Genomic DNA, 19,203 nt, shown 5'->3' on the forward strand with positions numbered 1-19,203 from the left:
ACTGTATAAACGACAATATTTTAAAGTTTCAACAAAATCTGTTAAGTAGTTGTTGCGTAAAAGAGTAAAAAACATACATATACATTATACATATAATATTAGTGACTCAATGTCCTATGTCTCCTATATGGGACAGAAGGCGTCCACAACAGTCCTCCATCGCATTCGGTCTTGAGCTTCGCGTTTGATCTCGCTCCAAGTCTTATAAGTGCGCCGCCATGTTTTTTTGGCACGACCACGTTTGCATTTTCCCTGGGGGTTCCAATTTAGAGCCTGCTTGGGGATGTGATCGGGGTCCCTTCGAAGAGTGTGGCCGATCCAGTTCCACTGGCAGCGTTTATTCTGCTGAACGATCGGTATTTCGTGGCAGCGTTCCAAAAGTTCGTCGTTTGAAGATTTTGGAGAATTCGGCTAAGACAGCGGCTGAAGAAGATCTGCAGCTGGTGCGAGATAACCTTAGTGACCTTCCACGTTTCACGCCCATAGAGCAGAACTGGTTTGACATTGGACCCGAATATTTTGATCTTGCTTGGGTCAATTTCCGTGACTGCCATACGGCTCGAAGTTGTGCGAAGGTAGCTCTGGCCTTGGCAATGCGCGAAGTGATGTCCTCTTCGGTAACTCCAGGCTCTGAAACGATGCTGCCGAGGTAAGTGAAATTGTGGACTCGTTGGACTTCCTCTGCACCAACGGTGTGCAATTCCTCACTCCAGATCGCATCTCTTGGGTCTTCCGGTACTGATACCCTTGTTTTACCCTTTTTTCGGCACAATAATTAGAAGCCCCTTATTCCAGTCGTCTGGGACTTCCTCTTCCATCCAGATGTTTTCGAAGACAGGTATCAGGACGTTAACGGCGGAGTTTACATCGGCTTACAGCATTTCAGCAGTGATAAGGTCGAGTCCAGGGGTCTTGCCAATTTTAAGGGATAATATTATGTATTAATAGGAGATAGGATTTCATTTTAGTAAAGGGTAATTTTGCCTGTTAAACGTTATTTAGTTAATTATTCATTAGTAAAATTACAGTATTATTGATTACTCGGTGACAAAAGTCGGGGTAATCAAGGTCGGGGTAGTCAAAAAATTAAGGTTTATCCTGAGCCCTGCCCAATCTGTAAGTTGAATCCCATATGTTTTAATACACAAAAATGCGGTTACATGGACCATTATTCCTGTACATTCTCAAGAACTTTCCATGTAAAGAAACCTAAAAAAACAGGATAGAGTAAATCAATCGTGCACTGAACCAAGGTCGGGGTAATCATATTCTTATCTCGATAACTCCGAAATCCTGCGAAGAGTTGCATTACCGATCACCTCGGCACGCAGGCCACCACTAAAGGTTCACGGGGGAGGATAGAGCTCGTTTCTAAATTGCGTAGCTAGGGACGTAGGCGCACATTAGCAACGTGTCGGGGTAATCACGGTTAACGCCCGGACACAACTTCAAATAGTTATTTTACAAAACCTTTTACTGATTTAATTATATCGTATTTAATTTATCAATGTTTATTTAATCAGTAATCGATTACATAAGCATTGAAAGCGGTAATAATAACGGATTAATTTATACGAGCAAATTTGTTCTGAGATCGGGAGCGCGGACACGTCGTGGTAATCAATTTTTGACGACTTACGATTTTTTTTTAATTACTTAATTGACTATTATTAACTATCTCTGTGGTTTAACAACAAGAACCAAAGTTATACTATTAGATAAAAATATTTGTTACTAAAATTATTATGATATTCGGGTACTTTTTGGCCCCGGACACGTAATTTTCTTGGCCGGTGGAATGACCCTGAAACATTCTAATCTGACAATAAGTCAAACAAAGCAATATTTATCAAAATATGAATTTCAGCCCAGATAGCCTCTGAAATTTTTCAGAAATTTAACCCATGAAGTGCCAATCAATTTATCAAAAAGACATAAGTAACGCTAATAAAGTCAAAACTTCTCTTATAAGAATTAGTAACCCATTTTTACAAGATCTAGAGTTCACTTACGCCCGTATTCACAAACGATACTTGCTTAAGTGAAGCAGCAAATCGAACGCACAGCGTTGAATAGAGCTCTATGATTGGTTCATGTGTCACCCACCTCATAGTAATGTTTTTGAATACGGGCGTTATTTCTACAATCAGCCTACGAAAATGACTACAAATCTACACTGACCCAGCTACCTACAATGTCGCGTTCGCCTATCCCTATCCCCAAGGCACAGCACGGTTTAGTTCCGGTACTCCACCAGTCTTTGTTTCCCGCTAATAGCGATGTATTATTTAGCGAACGGGGGACTTCTTTAATGGACTACAAAACTAGAAAACGAGGGGCGGAAAAGATTAGATTTCTTATCGCACCGCAAACGGCTGACTATGGCATACGGTGACGAATCGTATTGATTGAATGATCGTGGTAGGGATGACTTGGATGAGTCAATGTCACAATTAAATTGTAATCTATTAAGGAATAAGTATTAGAGCAAATATCTCTGTTGTCTTAATTCAAAAAGGGGTCCAAGTGTCCAACCCACAAAAATACTTTTGGTTTTGTACTTAGCATAATAACTGACAGTAAATCTAGGTCGGTCTACACTGAATGGGTGACTTCAATAATAAGGGTCGTCATCACAAGACTGTTTGTCTATCTTTGTGTGGTTTACTTTTCCAGACTAGATTAATAGATAATAATGATAACGAGGTCGGCGAGACAGATAAGTAATACCCTTTTCATAACTCCCATACCTAACGAACTCCATTCAGCGGCAAACTATTCAAAGCTTCATTTGCAAGCTGCCATAAGCAAGCTAATTCAGTTCAAAGTTTCCCAACTCCCTGCCACCGCATCCCTAGTGGTCAATGAGTGAATTAAGCAGAGCTACCCTAAACCCGCGACCACACAAATACTTATCACTGCAAAAATGACAGTACCATTAGAGCCAAAGCACACGATGCGTTGCGACGCTGCACCCTAAAGTCAGAAAAAACAAATAAAGATCTCGCGATAGCGGGCGACACGCTTGTATGCCTCTACCACAGATATTTCTATGTAAGAAGACGACGCAGCGATACCGCTCCGGCGTCGCACCGCCGCAACGCGTCGTGTGTTTTGGCTCTTACCCTTAGCCCGCGTCCACACAAACACTCATCACCGCAAAAATGACAGTGCCATTACAGTAAAGTTCGTTACACACATGCGGGTTGCACTAATTCACACCCGCACTGTTGGAGTGTCAGCGTCAGATGGTGGGCGTGACGTAAACACCCGTATTATACGCCTAAAACTCCATTCAAACTCATGCCTAATTATGGTCACTCAAGCATATCTTCAACCCTGTGATCGCTATGTAAACCAAATTAAAAACTGGCTGATTTATGCTTACTGAGAGCTGAAAACAATCTGCACTTATTCATTTTTTATCGCTACTGGTACTATTTCCTTCTTTAAATTTTTACCTTTTTAAAACACCATAAACATTTATGTAATTTGAACTCTACAAACCGTAAAACACTTAGTTGCATTTTAGGTGTAAGTACGTAATTAAGAACTGGACTTTGTAATTTTATAAATGAAACACATAATACAAAAACCCCAGCTAACCAAATGCCATATACTCGCAATGTGCCGACAATAAAACGCATGCTCTACAATTTAAACAAATTAATTTAAAATTAATTAACACGTTGACGGTACTACACTAAACTAATTCTACAACCACCAACCCTATTCTCTTGCCATAGAGACCACATTAGGAATGCAGGTGCGATGATGGAACCGACCGGATTACGTGATGATCCAATCATCTGCTTAGAGAATAGAGACGTTAATCGAGTTAATGCGTATCGCCTGATTGTTATGGAGCTTAGTAATTAGGATTCCAAGACATTATAATTATACATACTATGGGAATACAGATGTGAGTATGTATTTATAGATAGTTTTTTGTTTTTTTCATTCGTTTCAGCCAAATGACGTCCACTGCTGGACAAAGGTCTCCCCCAAGGATTTCCAGTTCCGGCGCTGCCCGCATCCAGGTTCTTCCAGCGACCTTCACCAGATCGTCGGTCCACCTAGTTGAAGGCCTGCCCACAATAGGTCTTCGGCGTCTCTTTGTTTCTTACTGTATAAAAAAGTAGAAACGACAAAAAGTAAACTGCGGTTAAAATTTATAACTCATTTAGCACAAGACTTAATTATCTACTCTCATTTGTTTTGTTGTGTTCTTAATACGGAACTTTAAGAACCATTTAATCATTATTTTTCCAATAAGAAACACTTAAGCCATAAAAATATAAAATCTCGAGGCATTACCTAAATGCCAACGGCCGAGATGAACGCTTGGCATTTATGATACAACCTCCTATCACGGAGTTTCAAAATAATGCATTACCCTTTGCTATTAATGGAACGCCTACATGCGGTATTTACCTCAAAATGGGTCATAATATTTAAGAAATAATGTGAGTTCTCGTGTCTTAATCGACGTCAGAATTAATATAACAATGCCTTAGCCTTTGCGTCTTTTTTTTAAATGTACGAAAAAAAAGTTACCTACGTTGTTTCTATAAACATTGGAAAAACGAATTCCTAGATAATCAAATTAAAAAAAGGATCGACAAACGGTTATTCCAAAACACATTTCGAAAACATTACCTGTTTTTTTTTCTAAAAAATCGTCAAAGGAGTCAAGATTCACACTGATAAACGAAACGGCTTCCTCGAAATAATGCGATCTTTTTTCTATAACGTGACACTGGCAGCAAATCCCTAAGGAATAAATTATAGTTCTGAATATCCAGATAAACATCTCTAGCCCCTGGACCCGCAGGCATGTCCCCTAAAAGTGACAAAATGAATGACTGCCTCTATTTTGGGAGAAAAATTGAATTAGCAACCACTAATCATTTTAACTAATACAGGAAGTGATACATTACATTATTTGAGGGCTGCTCCTTCTCGTGATTAATTGTCCTAATTTAAAGTTTTAATGGGTCTGAAACAGGAATAGCGGTGCTAATCTAATAACTCAAATTGGATTTCCGAGGATGATGGAGTTATAAATTTTGTACGATTACACAATCAGCGGAACTAACTTTAGGGAATTGGGTTAATAACACATTAAGATGTTAGTTCTGTTATGAAAACGTTCATAATTATTTTCGTGTTTAGTAGAGAATGTTTATCTGACTAATAAGCATCTGTGATTAAAAATACTTAGGTACTCATGGATTAAGTAAGAACTAACGTCATTATTGTGGTGTCAAACTTTATCAGGCACTACTTATTGACTGATCTTATTGAGTCGTCTTAATATGCTTTCATCACATAATCAAATTTCTACTTCTTCATAACAATCTTTTAAACATTCTGGAAAAGAATTTACAGTCTTTTCCAGAATGTTTAACCAGATTATTGATCGTAGAGACGTCATGGACATGGATATTGCATCATCTTACTTTAACTATAACAATCAAGCAAGCCTGTCAAACTCCACACAAAACACCGGTTATAGTGCTAATTACGGTTAAAGTTAAGGGGCTGCAACTCAGCCTTCGCCTAAATTAACTGCCGCTCAAATAACCACACAAACTTGAACAAGTAAAATTCCAAGACGCTCACATTACAGCCAGTTCTAACGAGTCCAAGCGCATATGCCCATTATAAGCTCATTTTGTCAGCTAACAGGTTGATGCGGGTTTAATTAAAATACTCGTCATCCATCATCGTCGTATTGATTTTGCGTCGCGTGCATTTGGCACGCCGCCCGCTCGTCCGTTATCAATTAGCCGCTGATGGCTGACAGAGGTATTCTGTGGACAAACAAGCCAAGTGTCATGGGAGAACGCTTTGAATGCCGGCATTTAGATGAATACATGTGAAGTACATTAGACACATCAGAATCTAAGGCAACGTGAAGAACATTAGGCACATCTAAGGCAATAAAAGATGTGGACTCAAAAATAAAGAAGGGACTTTTGATATTGGAAACTTGACAATAACTGAAATAAGAGCCTAATTAATTCATTCATCAAATCATTTAGCCTAAAAAGTTATGAAAAAATATATGTGCTTGCCCATAATTTTCGACAGTTAATTATTTCTAAAATATGTGCCTAATTGAAATCTTTGGAAGGCGTATGTACGCGTAAGTAAGTTATTTATAACCTACCTAATCATATAGCGAATGGTAGATAAATAATTATGTAACATAAGTAAATCAAGTAAAATGCGTTGCGATCCATCTCCCTGTCACAATAAAATGAACGGAGAAAGGAAACGTGCCCCATTTTCCAAATTGAGCTGACCATCAAAACGTAAAACAGGACAAATAACAACGCTGCCGTCTTAATACGATAAACGGTTAACTCCAATAAAACTAAACAAGTTAAACGCCTGGCCAATAAACCACAAAGTAGATGCGCCGGCGCAGAGCCGTATTTGGGCATGTAATCATAATCATTACGAATCATTACAGCACATTATGATTTTATACCCAAAATAAGCGGACATCACAAAATTCCAAGCATGAATCTTTTCGCTGTAAGCGATCACTAAACTCAAAAGTATAATTAAGAAAACAAAGCCTAAGTGATTCCTAAAGAAGAAACTACAAAGGTTTTAATGCCAGGTGCCATACAAACTTTCAAAGAAGACGCAACGTCATCCATAATAAGGTCGAAGCTAATAGGTACGAGTTACGACGCCTAGTAAGAAATCCCTAAATACATCCCTGTTCCTGCAGCCACAGACGCAACTAGATTAAAGAAGAAAAAGTTAATTTAGCTTCAAATAAAATACACAAGATAAAAGAAGTTTTGTGTCAAAAATGTTTTCAGGTATCTAAGAGTGAACCACGATACTGGTTTTCAGTGGGTACAAGGGACTCTCCTTTTCATGTTGTATGAAACAAAGTGCGTCCAACGTGCGATGACTAACGCTGATTTACCATATGCAACCCCAGGACATAAACACTGCTAAACGGGCTTGTAGTAATAAATTTCAGTCAAGTTATATCATTGCTTTTGAATTATAGCTCAGAATCGCCGTCTGCTTCGTAGTATCTGATCGCCTGTAGCTTCGGCTGTTCCAATGTAGGTATATTATTTCGTGTCGGGCGACGGTTTATTCAAAATTTTAAATTTAGAATGGAAAACAGCATTCGTGTTATTCGAAATTTAAAATTCAGAATGGAAAATAACGGCGTGGGGCTTTCTTAAAATGGAATTTTCCTTCGTCTAGCGATAAACGCTATCTTGGGCTAAGGAGGCATAATTCCTAAAACAATCTGGAAGCTGGACCCAGGCCAGGGTTGTTGGTGCATTGCGCAGCGAAACAAAAACTTTGACGGTAAACACGTGTAGCATAAAGATCAGAACCAATTTCTAACTGCATCTAAAGTTACGATTTGTGATGCCGTATTTTGGATATTGATGTCCGGAGTTGGAATTCAGTTTTATATCCACAGTGAATACCTACTTACATTACAACTAGGATGAAATGTTTTAATTATGTCTGTAATAAAACCGTATATTCACAATGGAAAATACTTAATGCAATATTCACAATAAATTGAGAATTAAATAAAAGTTATTGTAGTTACTTTTATTAATATTACCCCAACATTAAAATACACCATTTTTATCACCATGACCGTGTCCATCCAAATAAGTACGTAATTGCCATAGCTAGAATTTGTATCAATAAAACCTCGAACACATCTCAGAAGGACATAGCCAAAAGAAAACAGCTAGAGTCAAATATTATATCGCATATTTGTTCCCCGTAAAATTATTAATGTCAAAGTTTTTACTGTTCTCGTTTTACTGCACATAATTTACGAAATATTAATACAAAAAACTTATTTTAAAACTTCTTAATTTCGTCATCTGAACCTTGATCAATCTAAGTATCAAAAACATCAATTTTTTGTGGTTTAACTCTGTCTCAGCAACTTAAGCAATAACCTGAAGCGCAAGCATTCACAAAGATACCTAAGATATACTAGCGAGCGCGTCAAAAAAATCTATGAAGATTTTAGTTCTTGAAAGTATCCGGTCGCTGTACCTACAATCCGTCATTTTTTACGCGCTCACTAGTGAGAACGTTTGAAGTAGTGACCGACCGAATATTCGTTTTCGTTTTCGTTTTCGGCCCTTTTCGGCCAAAAAATGGACATTCGGCCATATTTTCGTTTTCGGCCAAAAACCAGCCGAAGCTTCGGCCAAACCGAATATCAGAAATACGTGAATAAGATGGTGACGTTTATCGTTCCGATATCTTCGGGAGTGAATCTGGTGCACTCATGATTCCAATCAGACTTGAACGGACGCGGTATTGTCACACTCTTTTGAAGTTGTGAAGTGAGGTTACGTTGTAAAGGGTGTCCAGCGAGAATTTTCCAAGTTCAAAATTGAATACAAATAAAACCAAAGAGATTTCATTAAGTTTAATTGTTTCAAAATAGAGTCTAATGCGGATTTGAAATACGCCATGAGTCACTGGTCGGGAGCCTACAGAGCGTTCGCAGTATTTGAAATGTATTGTCGAATGATCGATGAATGTCTGATACCACAACTGCAACTGCATCCCGGTCAACTACGTAACTCTATTTCAGCAAGAAGGTGTCTCACCACACACGGAGAGTACCTCGATGGAGACACTGAGAACTATTTTTTTTAAATAAATGATCAGCAAGTACAGGGACATACCCTAGCTGCCTCGGTCACCAGATCTCACACCATGCGACTTTTTCTTGTGGGGATATCTCAAGTCAAAAGTTTACAGCAAACAATCCTTAAATAATTCAGGTTCTGTAAGAAAATATCTGCCGTGAAGTTGCAGGAAAATTATTAGCGCGATTTGCTCTCGCATAGTTGCGAATGTAAGGGTCCGGCTGTGAGAGTGCCTATAGTAAAACGGGCATCATTTAAAAGACATTGCCTATAAAAATTAAATCCGCGTTGTTAAACTTCAGTTTGCATTAGTAATAAATAATAAAAAATCATTAATTTATTTGTATTCATTTTTGAAGTTGAAAAATTCCCTCTGGACACCCTTTATTTCTTCTTCACTTCCCAATATTTCATTATACACCGGAAATAATATTCTACTAAGAATTAATAATTATTTTTTTTTGTGTTTTAATGCCGGTTTTCTTTAATCAATCCTTATCAAAATCAACTGTCAAAGTTTTTGGTAAAAACATTAACGGTTTTCAAAGTTTTTACATAATTTCAGATTGAAATTTGAGAGTTGAAGGTCATATTCGTTTTCGTTTTCGTTTTCGGCCGAAAATGAGACTGCAGCCGAAGCTTCGTTTTCGTTTCCGTTTTCGGCTGAAAATCCATATTCGGTCGGACACTAGTTTGAAGTAAACTCACACTAAGCCCTCAGGTTCGTTTATGATCTGGCTTTATTGTTTTGACTGTTAAGATGGGTGTTTCTTGATCCGAGGGCAGAGGTCAAAATATCATGAGTATTATATTGTGTGGGCGGGTTTTACTGCACATTTTAGTGGCAACAGTAAAATAAGTCGGGCTCGACGTCCTGGGACGTCCGACATCATTGTTATGTTCCTCAGACTTCTTTATAGGCCCTTCGGCTAAACTGTGCGACGTTGCATTCTTTCTAGTGCTGTTTTCTATGTTTTGTAATTCCCTTGTTTGTTTTTCTGGGTTTTTATTGTACAGGATCGAAGGTTTTGTTGTTTGCTTTATCTTACTTTATAGCAGTGTCTGCTAAGAACAAGCGTTCTCTTGACGTAACGACCATAGATTAATGTTTCTTTTCTGTGTGTTTTAAGACCTTTTGTTTCAACCCTGTTAATAAAATACTTACTTTATTACTGCAAGAGTCAAACTTATATGTCGTCCATCATATTTAACTGCATACCATTCCTAACCCTAAATTGCCGATGGTTCCCAAGCCCAACGCACTTACTGTAACTAATGATTCAATAACAAGGGCTTCTCAGACTCGGCGCATGTTAGTAAACAAGCCAACCTGTAAGGAATTAACCCTAGCGGTCGCCGGTCGGATGTTATCTGTGAGCATGTTAGATGTTAGTTTACTTACGACTATGTAGCGTGTACTTGATGACAAAACTTTCTTGTAAAGGCTAACGCAACGCACCTTTACGAGTATTCCTTACGTTAATTGCAAAACACTTGATTTTTGTAAGTATGGTTTCAAAGCTTTCTAAAAAACGCAAAGTCCTAGATTTCGGAAACATGCAAGTACCTACCATAAGACTGAAAATAGAGCTTAACTTTTGAAGACTAAGGTTTTGGCAAAGGCAAAGATATTTACTATGTTTGTTGCGCGAGGAACCAATTAGGCTAATGGAGAAAAACCCCGGCCTATTTTGATTATTATGGGAGTTACTGAAAGATCTATGTTCTTTAGTACTATACAAGCTTTAATGATGATGCCTAAGTCAATATTATCACAGGACGTGCTATAAGAAATTTGTATACCTACCTAGGCCTGTGATACACTGACCGATCCACGATTTATACAGACATCATCAACGTTTATTTTACCCAGAAATTCTATTTTGCGCAGTACCTGTTTGACACAAAATGTTTTGTGAACCGTGTGAAATTGAACCGTAAACGTCATCCAAAAGCTTTTAAAGCATTTAAAAACTTTCAGCCATAGCAGCACATTTCAATTTTGCTGTTGTTTTAACGCGAAATATTATTTATTTTTTACGAGCTTTTCAACGAATCTCGTTTTGTAGAAACGTTTTGCTCTGAATAAAATGTATTGACCGACAGTTTCATTAATCTCTCTCGAACTAATAATAAACCATAGACAATTTTCATTTAATAAAGACTTTCTACACTATGTCAACCATGACATGAAGAAGGATGTTATTCATTAAGTGCGGCGAATGGCGGTTAAGGCAAATTATTATCACCAGCGCCCCTCGGCTGAGTGGATAACCGTGAAATCACTCATAAAACTTGCATTAGTGAGGTTCATAAACCCTGGCCCATGTGGTCCAATCGTAAACTAAACTGTTGAAAAAACGGGCAAGGCTGAGACTGGCTAGTTTAGATGATGAACCAAAGGAAAAATTATACTTACATAAAACTGCGTTGTTCAAAATATCTAACTCTGTTTTTTTAGTCAGAAAGTTTATTTCTGAAACTGAAAACGAGTTTATAAGTTATCTGTAACAGTAATGCTTCGCGTAGTACATTTTAAAGTAACATTGGTTTTTGATAAAAAGAAATAAATGAGCTTTTACCCACTTCTGAACCTTCAAAAATAAAAATTCCGTATAAGTACCTAATTAGTTCTGAAGGAACCCTAAAATTACGTAGCTTCTCAAAGTGATAAAAGTCTAAATTGAGATTATTGATAGCGGTTACTTTAATATTGTCTTTAACTTTATTGACACTTTCGCTTCCCCGGCGCAGCTGTGGATCATTTTACTATCACTCTATTTAATGCTTAAATTAATAAATGTGCTCTGATCATTTTTGTACTTTTTATGGAGTCTTAAACTGAAATATAAACAAAAGAGTAAATCTCTATCGTAAGTAATCTATTCATACACTTAACACAACCTTTAACAGTAGTAGGCAGGCTTATGTAACTTCATTCTAAAGTTCCCAAAAACTTACATTAATAAACGTAACGCAGAGAAAACCCTCAAAGAATTCATAAATACTAATTCTGAGTAGGTACCTACCTATCAAATGACCACTAATGACAGCGTTAAAAAATCCATAGCCCATCTTATGAACATCCTTCATCTGAGACTGACGTATAATTAGATTCTCTAAAGTTAGTTTAACGGTCCAGTAGCCCTAACTCTGGTAGCGATGAAGTGTCGACTTTGATAAACGATACGCTATCTCGGGCGACAAATCGGAATTGAGTTCGCTCGAGGGTACGAGAGTGGCCTGTTGCACTAATAGCTACTAATAGATCATAGGTAGGTATAGGAAAGATAATGGAGTCTTTAATAAGTTCCATTTCATTATAGTTTTGCAATTCACGAAGGCGACTGAGCTTTACGTGTGTGGTGGCTCGCTACTGATCATTTTTCAAAAAATTTGATAGACATTACACTATCGTTATGTGCATGTACACGTACACACACAAGTAAAGCTCACTCGCCTTCGTGAGTTGCAAGAACTTTACATTGCCTGCCTACTTTGCTATTTGCAATTTATAAACTTTTACTCATCCTCTCATTTGACATTATACTTAAGCAGTTTGTGATTTGCATTTGAGGATATTACTTAACCATTACATGACTAATTAAAAAGTGCTGGTTATCTAAGGTTATTGACGATTATTGTATTTTGGCCGTCAAGTCGATTATCAGGTTTGCGGAGTCCGGTTGACAGAAAAATATGACACTGTCTTCTCCAAATTGCATACTTGAGAGAAAACCTGTGTTGGGCGTGGCAACAGGTCCTAAATTCTCGATTGTCTAATTATGTCTATCTACATAATATGTGATGGTACTACATTTATGTTGGTGCCTCTCGAAACGTCCGCGTCACCATCTTAGTATCGATCATTTGGATCCTATGAGAGATTTTTGACTGTTCCAAACAAATTCTTATTTTGCGTCTCAACGACTACCTATATCTTTCTTGATTACTAACATAATAATAAAGTGACGACGACCAAATGACAGTTTTATTATATTATTTTGTGTAAATTCAAAATAACCGATAATTAATAAAGTATCAGTGTTACCAGGTCACCACCAAAGCCACAATGAGGAATCGAGCAATCGAATTAGTCTCCCCAAATCAATTGCGGCTGTCAGATGCCTTGAGGCTATCAGCTCGGTGGCGCACATGATTTGATATTGACATCGGTACCTCTAGTAGGAAAAACTTTCGAGTTCGTTTCGTTGCGTATTCAAAGTGTCATCGAAAAATTTTGTATGAAAAATTAAACAGCGCCCCCTAGGGCGGCTATAATATAGGGGGCGCTGTTTAATTTTTCATACAAAATTTTTCGATGACACTTTGAATACGCAACGAAACGAACTCGAAAGTTTTTCCTACTAGAGGTACGGATCTAAGACGTTTTGGGTATTTCCGGAAGTAGAGCTTGATACTTAAGCCACTCAGTTGTCTTAAGTTAGTTTTGGTGCCTTTAACCTGATTTAGGTAATGCTGATAGTAATTGAAATAAAATAAAACTTTAAAATAAAATGTTGCCTGAAGGAAAACATGAGGAAATCCAACTAGTGGCGTTCTCTAGGTTTTTAACGCGATTTATCACCAAATTTTTAATGAACGCAAAGATGCTAAGATTGTAAACTATGCAGCTTGTTCGCAAAATAAAAAAAAATAAAACCAATTAGTTGCCAAATGGCCCCCTTTTCACCATCCATTTCCGTTTTTGCTCTCGCTCTCATCAAATGGTGATTGTTTGCGATAGAACGAGACGACATGACCGGCAATACCCATTGCCACCCACCTAGTTAACTCTGTGGCCGATAGTAGGTACTGAAAGAAACTATACCTAAACTCATAGCTTTCTTTTCATCAAAAAGACCTATTTCACCGCGAAACATAAAACGTGAAGTCAAGCGTTCGCAAGTTTAAATTGTGAAACTACCTACATCACAAATATCACAATAAGCCTATTTTTCACGCTTAATAGACCTAAAAGTGGTTTATTGGAGCCGGTAGCTGTTGCCATGTTAACATTAACTGAAACCTGAGCGTGGGTATTCATAACTTCCGTAGGCGAGCCGCTGCCGATATACAAGGTGTTACAAATAATATCTAAACAGAAATTCAAAGTTTAGTTTAGTACAACAAGGCTTAGGCTTTGAATCCTTTAAATACAAAGTAGGTTCTGTTTAGGGCTTAGGTTGAATCCTTTGCCTTCGTTAGGGGTGTTTTTGTTTTCAAATTGATTAAATTAAATGTTAATTTTCAACTAACCCACTAAAATACTGAGTTTTAAACTAACAGCAGCATTCTATTTACAATAGAAGTAGCACAATTTCATTATTTATTTAAATCAATTTCACCTTATCATTCAACAACGTAGAATACCTACCATTATAAATAAGTAAGTTAGTTTAAAAACTACAATTGGTAATAAAATTTTACATGAATAGGTCAGTAGGTAGGTACTTACCTAGTTAGCTAAATTTTATACATGCCGAAATTTCTTGCGCCTGCAACAAATTCGCTTTTCAAAAGTTTGCTTAAAAGCTGTCTAAAGAAAACTAAAAACAATTTAACCGTCTAAAGTTACGACCCAAAGCCCCTTTAAAAGCTTTGATTTGCCAAAGCTTTTAATCTAAACACTGAAAGCAGGATTGGCACTAATTTGTTGAACAAGTTGCAAAGGAGTCTAGAAAATGGTATTGAAGCAATTCTCTACCTTTGTTTGCACTTTGTAGAGTTAGCAGATTAAGAACTAAGTAGACGTATTTTTTTAATAATTCTGTTTGAAACTTAATTTCTTTGCCTGAATGTTACTGCATTTTTCGAGTTGCATAAGTCTTTAATTGTTTTATTCGATTTTAGATCGTGCTGCCGCCTTTGTTACCGCCTAAGCAGGTTTGTAGATTAAGAAATCTCTAACCGTTTTATTTGAATATTTTCCAGAAACCAAAATATCCAAGTTACTATCTACATAACCGGTAGCATCCGTGACTTATGTAGTTCCATTTCATTATTTAATTAATGCCTCTCACTTGCGTCTATTCCCCTTATCGCCGTCAGAACGGGACAACCATAAACTGTGTCAAATTAAAAACCCCTTTGAACTCGCCGTAAACATAATCGTAATACGAAAATAAAAAGATCGTTCCGAATGGGAGACATGTGTCCACATGCTAAGAGAAGAACCGTGTATAATGTGATAAAGTGTGGACGATTCTTGAGCTCCACAGTGCAAGTGAAGACAGTAGGTAACTCATGATTTTTAAGAGATGACAGATAGAGTAACTAATTCACATCGCTCAATTAGTAATATCATTAGCGTCTTAGTAATATCTTTCGCGTCAGCCAAATTACGCCCACTGCTGGACAAGAAGGCCTCCCCCAAGAATTTTCGAAACGATTGTTGTGGAAATCTTTAAGAGATCATAAAAACATTTAGGTACCTATCATATATTTCGGTTAAATATTTTGGATGTCCAAAACTGTTACATTATTAAACTAACCCCAATATAAAGCCTAAATAGCGCTATGCATTAAACCTTAACGTTCATAACTACCGAATCTACCGATATAGGTAATATGATGTACCGAACATGAAACAAATAATTTGCTGTAAGTAGTAGTATTTGAACTTATGTCCAGTGGTCGTACAAACGGAGACTACTGAAACACATAACTGCACTACGCTTTGTATGACATACTCTTAATTATTGCTATGAAAGTGAGAGTTATATTTTTAAATGGTCTCAGGGCGCTGACTGTTCGTTGCGGCCGTGATTATGCCTAGCCTCTTTTTAAGAGATCCTTTTGTTGTTGTAACGCGAGAATGTCTCTATAATTAGTTCCCCTCCAGCATGAGATGCCATTAATATTTGAGAAACAATGTGTCAAAACTGAGATGAGGGTCAAGTCTGGATACCGCTTCTCACAAATGTCATGAATAATAATTTATCTTAATAAGCACGTATTAGGAACAAACGCTTTGGTATTCGTGACTAAGACCTCTTGTCTAATATTTCTCGTCAGTTGAAGAGCCTAACCAACTTACCTAATTAAACTTGAAATATTTATCGTAGATACTAAATATTTATTAAATCCTACTGTTTCTCTATTAACTTGGCTGAAATTCAGAAAAGGAAAATCCTATCAACACTACACCAGACATGGACACTGCCGCTCAAGTGCGAATTGGTGGATAAAAATACACGCCCGGAAATCCAGTCATATTATTACTATCGATGAGATTGCGAGGTGTGTACATTTGGTGTCTGTCTGGCTCATAGGGTTGCCAAAAATTATAAATTATGAAATACTTAGCTTAACTATGTAGGTATTAAAAGCAGGACTAAAGTAAAAAACTTAATGCGCTGAAATAACGGTAAATACCTACTTAATAGGAGATGCGTCTTATTAAGTTAGCACACCTAACAGTTAATATCAACATTTCATCAGGCCTGTCTTTGAATGTGTTTGGTCTAAATTTTAAATTCAACCGATCATCAAATCGAATCTATATTAGGCATGCATGACGTTTTGTCGATTCAAAATACGACCCGATTTAACTAGAACTAGCAGCCGCTATTTTCAGGTGTGGCTAGGCGATAAGCTGCTGAAAAAAAAGACAACATCCAGTTACCAGCCCTACGGTGACGCCTGTAGTGAGATAACACGGTGCAATACAGACGGACTCGAGTGTCTCTCCCACGGCCCGAGACACGCGCTCCCGGGTATCTGTGTCAATATTCCTGATGGTACAGTATTTTTTGCCAGATTTGTTTTTTTTTTGGGTAAAAGAAAGTTCAGTTCCAAAAGTCACTCATTGGACAAAATTGAACATTGTCGTACGTAAGAAAGAATGGTAATAGCAAGACGTAAATATACCGTTTTGATTCAAGGAACCATTATAAGACAGCCCAATGAACCAATTTTAGCCTCAACCCGATCAGCCCCCTAATCTTCCAAGTCGTTTGTTGTAGTCGTAGGTCGTCAATACATCAAAGCGTAATTACAATCACGTGGGCGATACAGTATCGCCCACGTGATTGTAATTACGCTTTGATGTTTGTAAAGTATCGCCGATACTTTACAAACATAACCAATCATGTCAGTTACAGTTTTGACGTGAACCAAGTGTGATAAACAAAGGCCAAGTGCATCTCATCTGTGCAAGTGCAGTCTTCGCCGGGAGTGATGGGACAAGTACCTGACTACTTGTCGATACTCTACCTACATTCTACATCCAACAACTTAGTGTGCTTGATCGTTCTGTTTTTCTTCAATGATGTGGATAGTTTGAGTCACCATAACCCAGGTATCAGATTTAGCCTAGGCGCAGACCACAAAATAGACTATTCATGAGCTTATGCCGCGCGTTTTCGTGGTTTATACTTTTACTAATATGAAAGCAAAATAGCATACAAAAATTGCATGCAGCGCTGCACTAGCGACTCTTCTATCGATACTCGATATATCAACAGCACTAGTTAACTCAGAGCGGGGTGGTCTTAGAACGATTGTGAACGGCCATGCGCCGTGCACCGCGGTTACGCCCTCATATTCAAACTGCGGTGAGAATCGACGACTCGTAAAATTTATTATTTTTACCAGTACGTACACACTTGAAGGATTATTTTCGGACTTCAAGGGTCAGTTTAGAATAATGCATGATCTGTTAGATAGTTCCATAGTATCTAGGTACTAGGAATAGCATATAAAAAACTTACTAAAATAATGCAAAACACGCAAAATTCACTCCGATATAAGTACCTAAGTAGGTACTTACTCCAAAGTTTTACAGAATTACACGATAGACAAGACAAGAGTCAAGTAGGTACCTACCTAAGTAATATGCGAATAGAAGAAAATAACTAATGAAATAATTATAACAAAAATTTACGAAAATTATTTTGTAAATAAATACATGAATTTGGAACTCCGCCATCTGAATCGGAGCAGCACGCCTAGCTTTAATAAATCAACATTATCTAATTTATTTAAATGGGTGATTAACAAAACAACAATATTTATTTTATTATTAAGAGAATTTATTCCATTAAGTATAACACTGATATAATATTAATACGGTAATATAATACGGCTACTGAAGGTAGACATCGATAGTAGAGACTAGAGAAATATTATAATATACTGTGTGTACGCATGAGCCTACCATAAAATGACTAAATCCATAAATCATTTTGAACCCTTATATTTCGACACATTTTATATCGATAAAATAAAGTTCAAAATATATTGAGAAAGTTTGTCATTTTGTGGTGGTGGTAACTTAAAATCTAAGTTTACAAATAGGTAGGTCTGAACTACGATTACACAAATTCATATGCTACCTGACCTGATTACAAATATTATAATTATTATTGAACAGAGTTACAAAACGAAGTTTTCATTAAAATTCATTCAAAAACTTTATCTCTAAATCCTAAAATCGCATTCATACAACGCCACCTATTGAGTGAGTTTACCATTCTGTGTTTATGGTTTTTACATCTCTCTCCATTATCCAAAGCCGTAAAACTTCTATGAAAAAAAAAATCTCTCCAATACTGCCAATGCAATACCACAAATACATACATACGTAGAAACTTAATGAGAAGCAAACTGTTTAATCAGTTATAAACAGGTAACTTACATAATAAGCTCAGTTTAGGTCCAACGTCTTGGCACAAATACACATAAATTTGTTTACACTTAGAATAAACAAACACAATAAAAATAACATTACCTTTTATAATAATAAATCTACTTTTTTACATAATAAACTTAAGATTTTTTGTACACATGACTAGAAAAAGGAAAAATATTAAATATCAGGTTTTTATTTTATTAAGTCTTAAGTCAAAAAATATTTGAAGACAACTTAAGAATTGTGTCTGTATGTATGTAGGCTTATCCAACCACAAATTGGATTTTTTATTTATAAAATGATGTTAAAAAAACCCATTTGTTTACAAAAAATTTTACTTAGTATGAATGTTGTATTACAAAATTTTATTACTCTGAATAACTTAAGTTTCTTAAACATTAATGTTCATAAATTTATAATCTAATATAAGGTTTTAATCATTAAATGATATATTTTTTAAATTTTGATAGATAAATTCCAAACTTATTTAAACAATTTGGTGAAAAATTTCATTTCTGACCAAATGCACACATCATCTTCTCTTAAAGTTGTAACACCGCATGAGCACTAAAATTTTTGGGCAATTTTGACACAATGCTCTTTAGTAGGGAATCAAACTCAATGACACTCGCAAAAGCATCAGAACAGAGTGGTACAGTACTAAATTATATTTTAGTTTTCCATTTGTGCTAATTTTGATCTACACCGTGTTAGAAATTAAGCAATGAAAATATGAAATGTCGAAGTTAGATCAATATAATTTCTAATAGTCAATAAAAACTTTCAAATGTATCCCAGAATTTTTATTTAAATTACTTGCCTTAGTACTATTTATTTCTTTTAATAATTGGATATGAATATTAAATACTTAAGTAAATAAATAACCCTCCA

Source organism: Ostrinia nubilalis, chromosome 12, assembly GCF_963855985.1.
Source record: "Ostrinia nubilalis chromosome 12, ilOstNubi1.1, whole genome shotgun sequence".
Classification (NCBI taxonomy): Eukaryota; Metazoa; Arthropoda; class Insecta; order Lepidoptera; family Crambidae; genus Ostrinia; species Ostrinia nubilalis.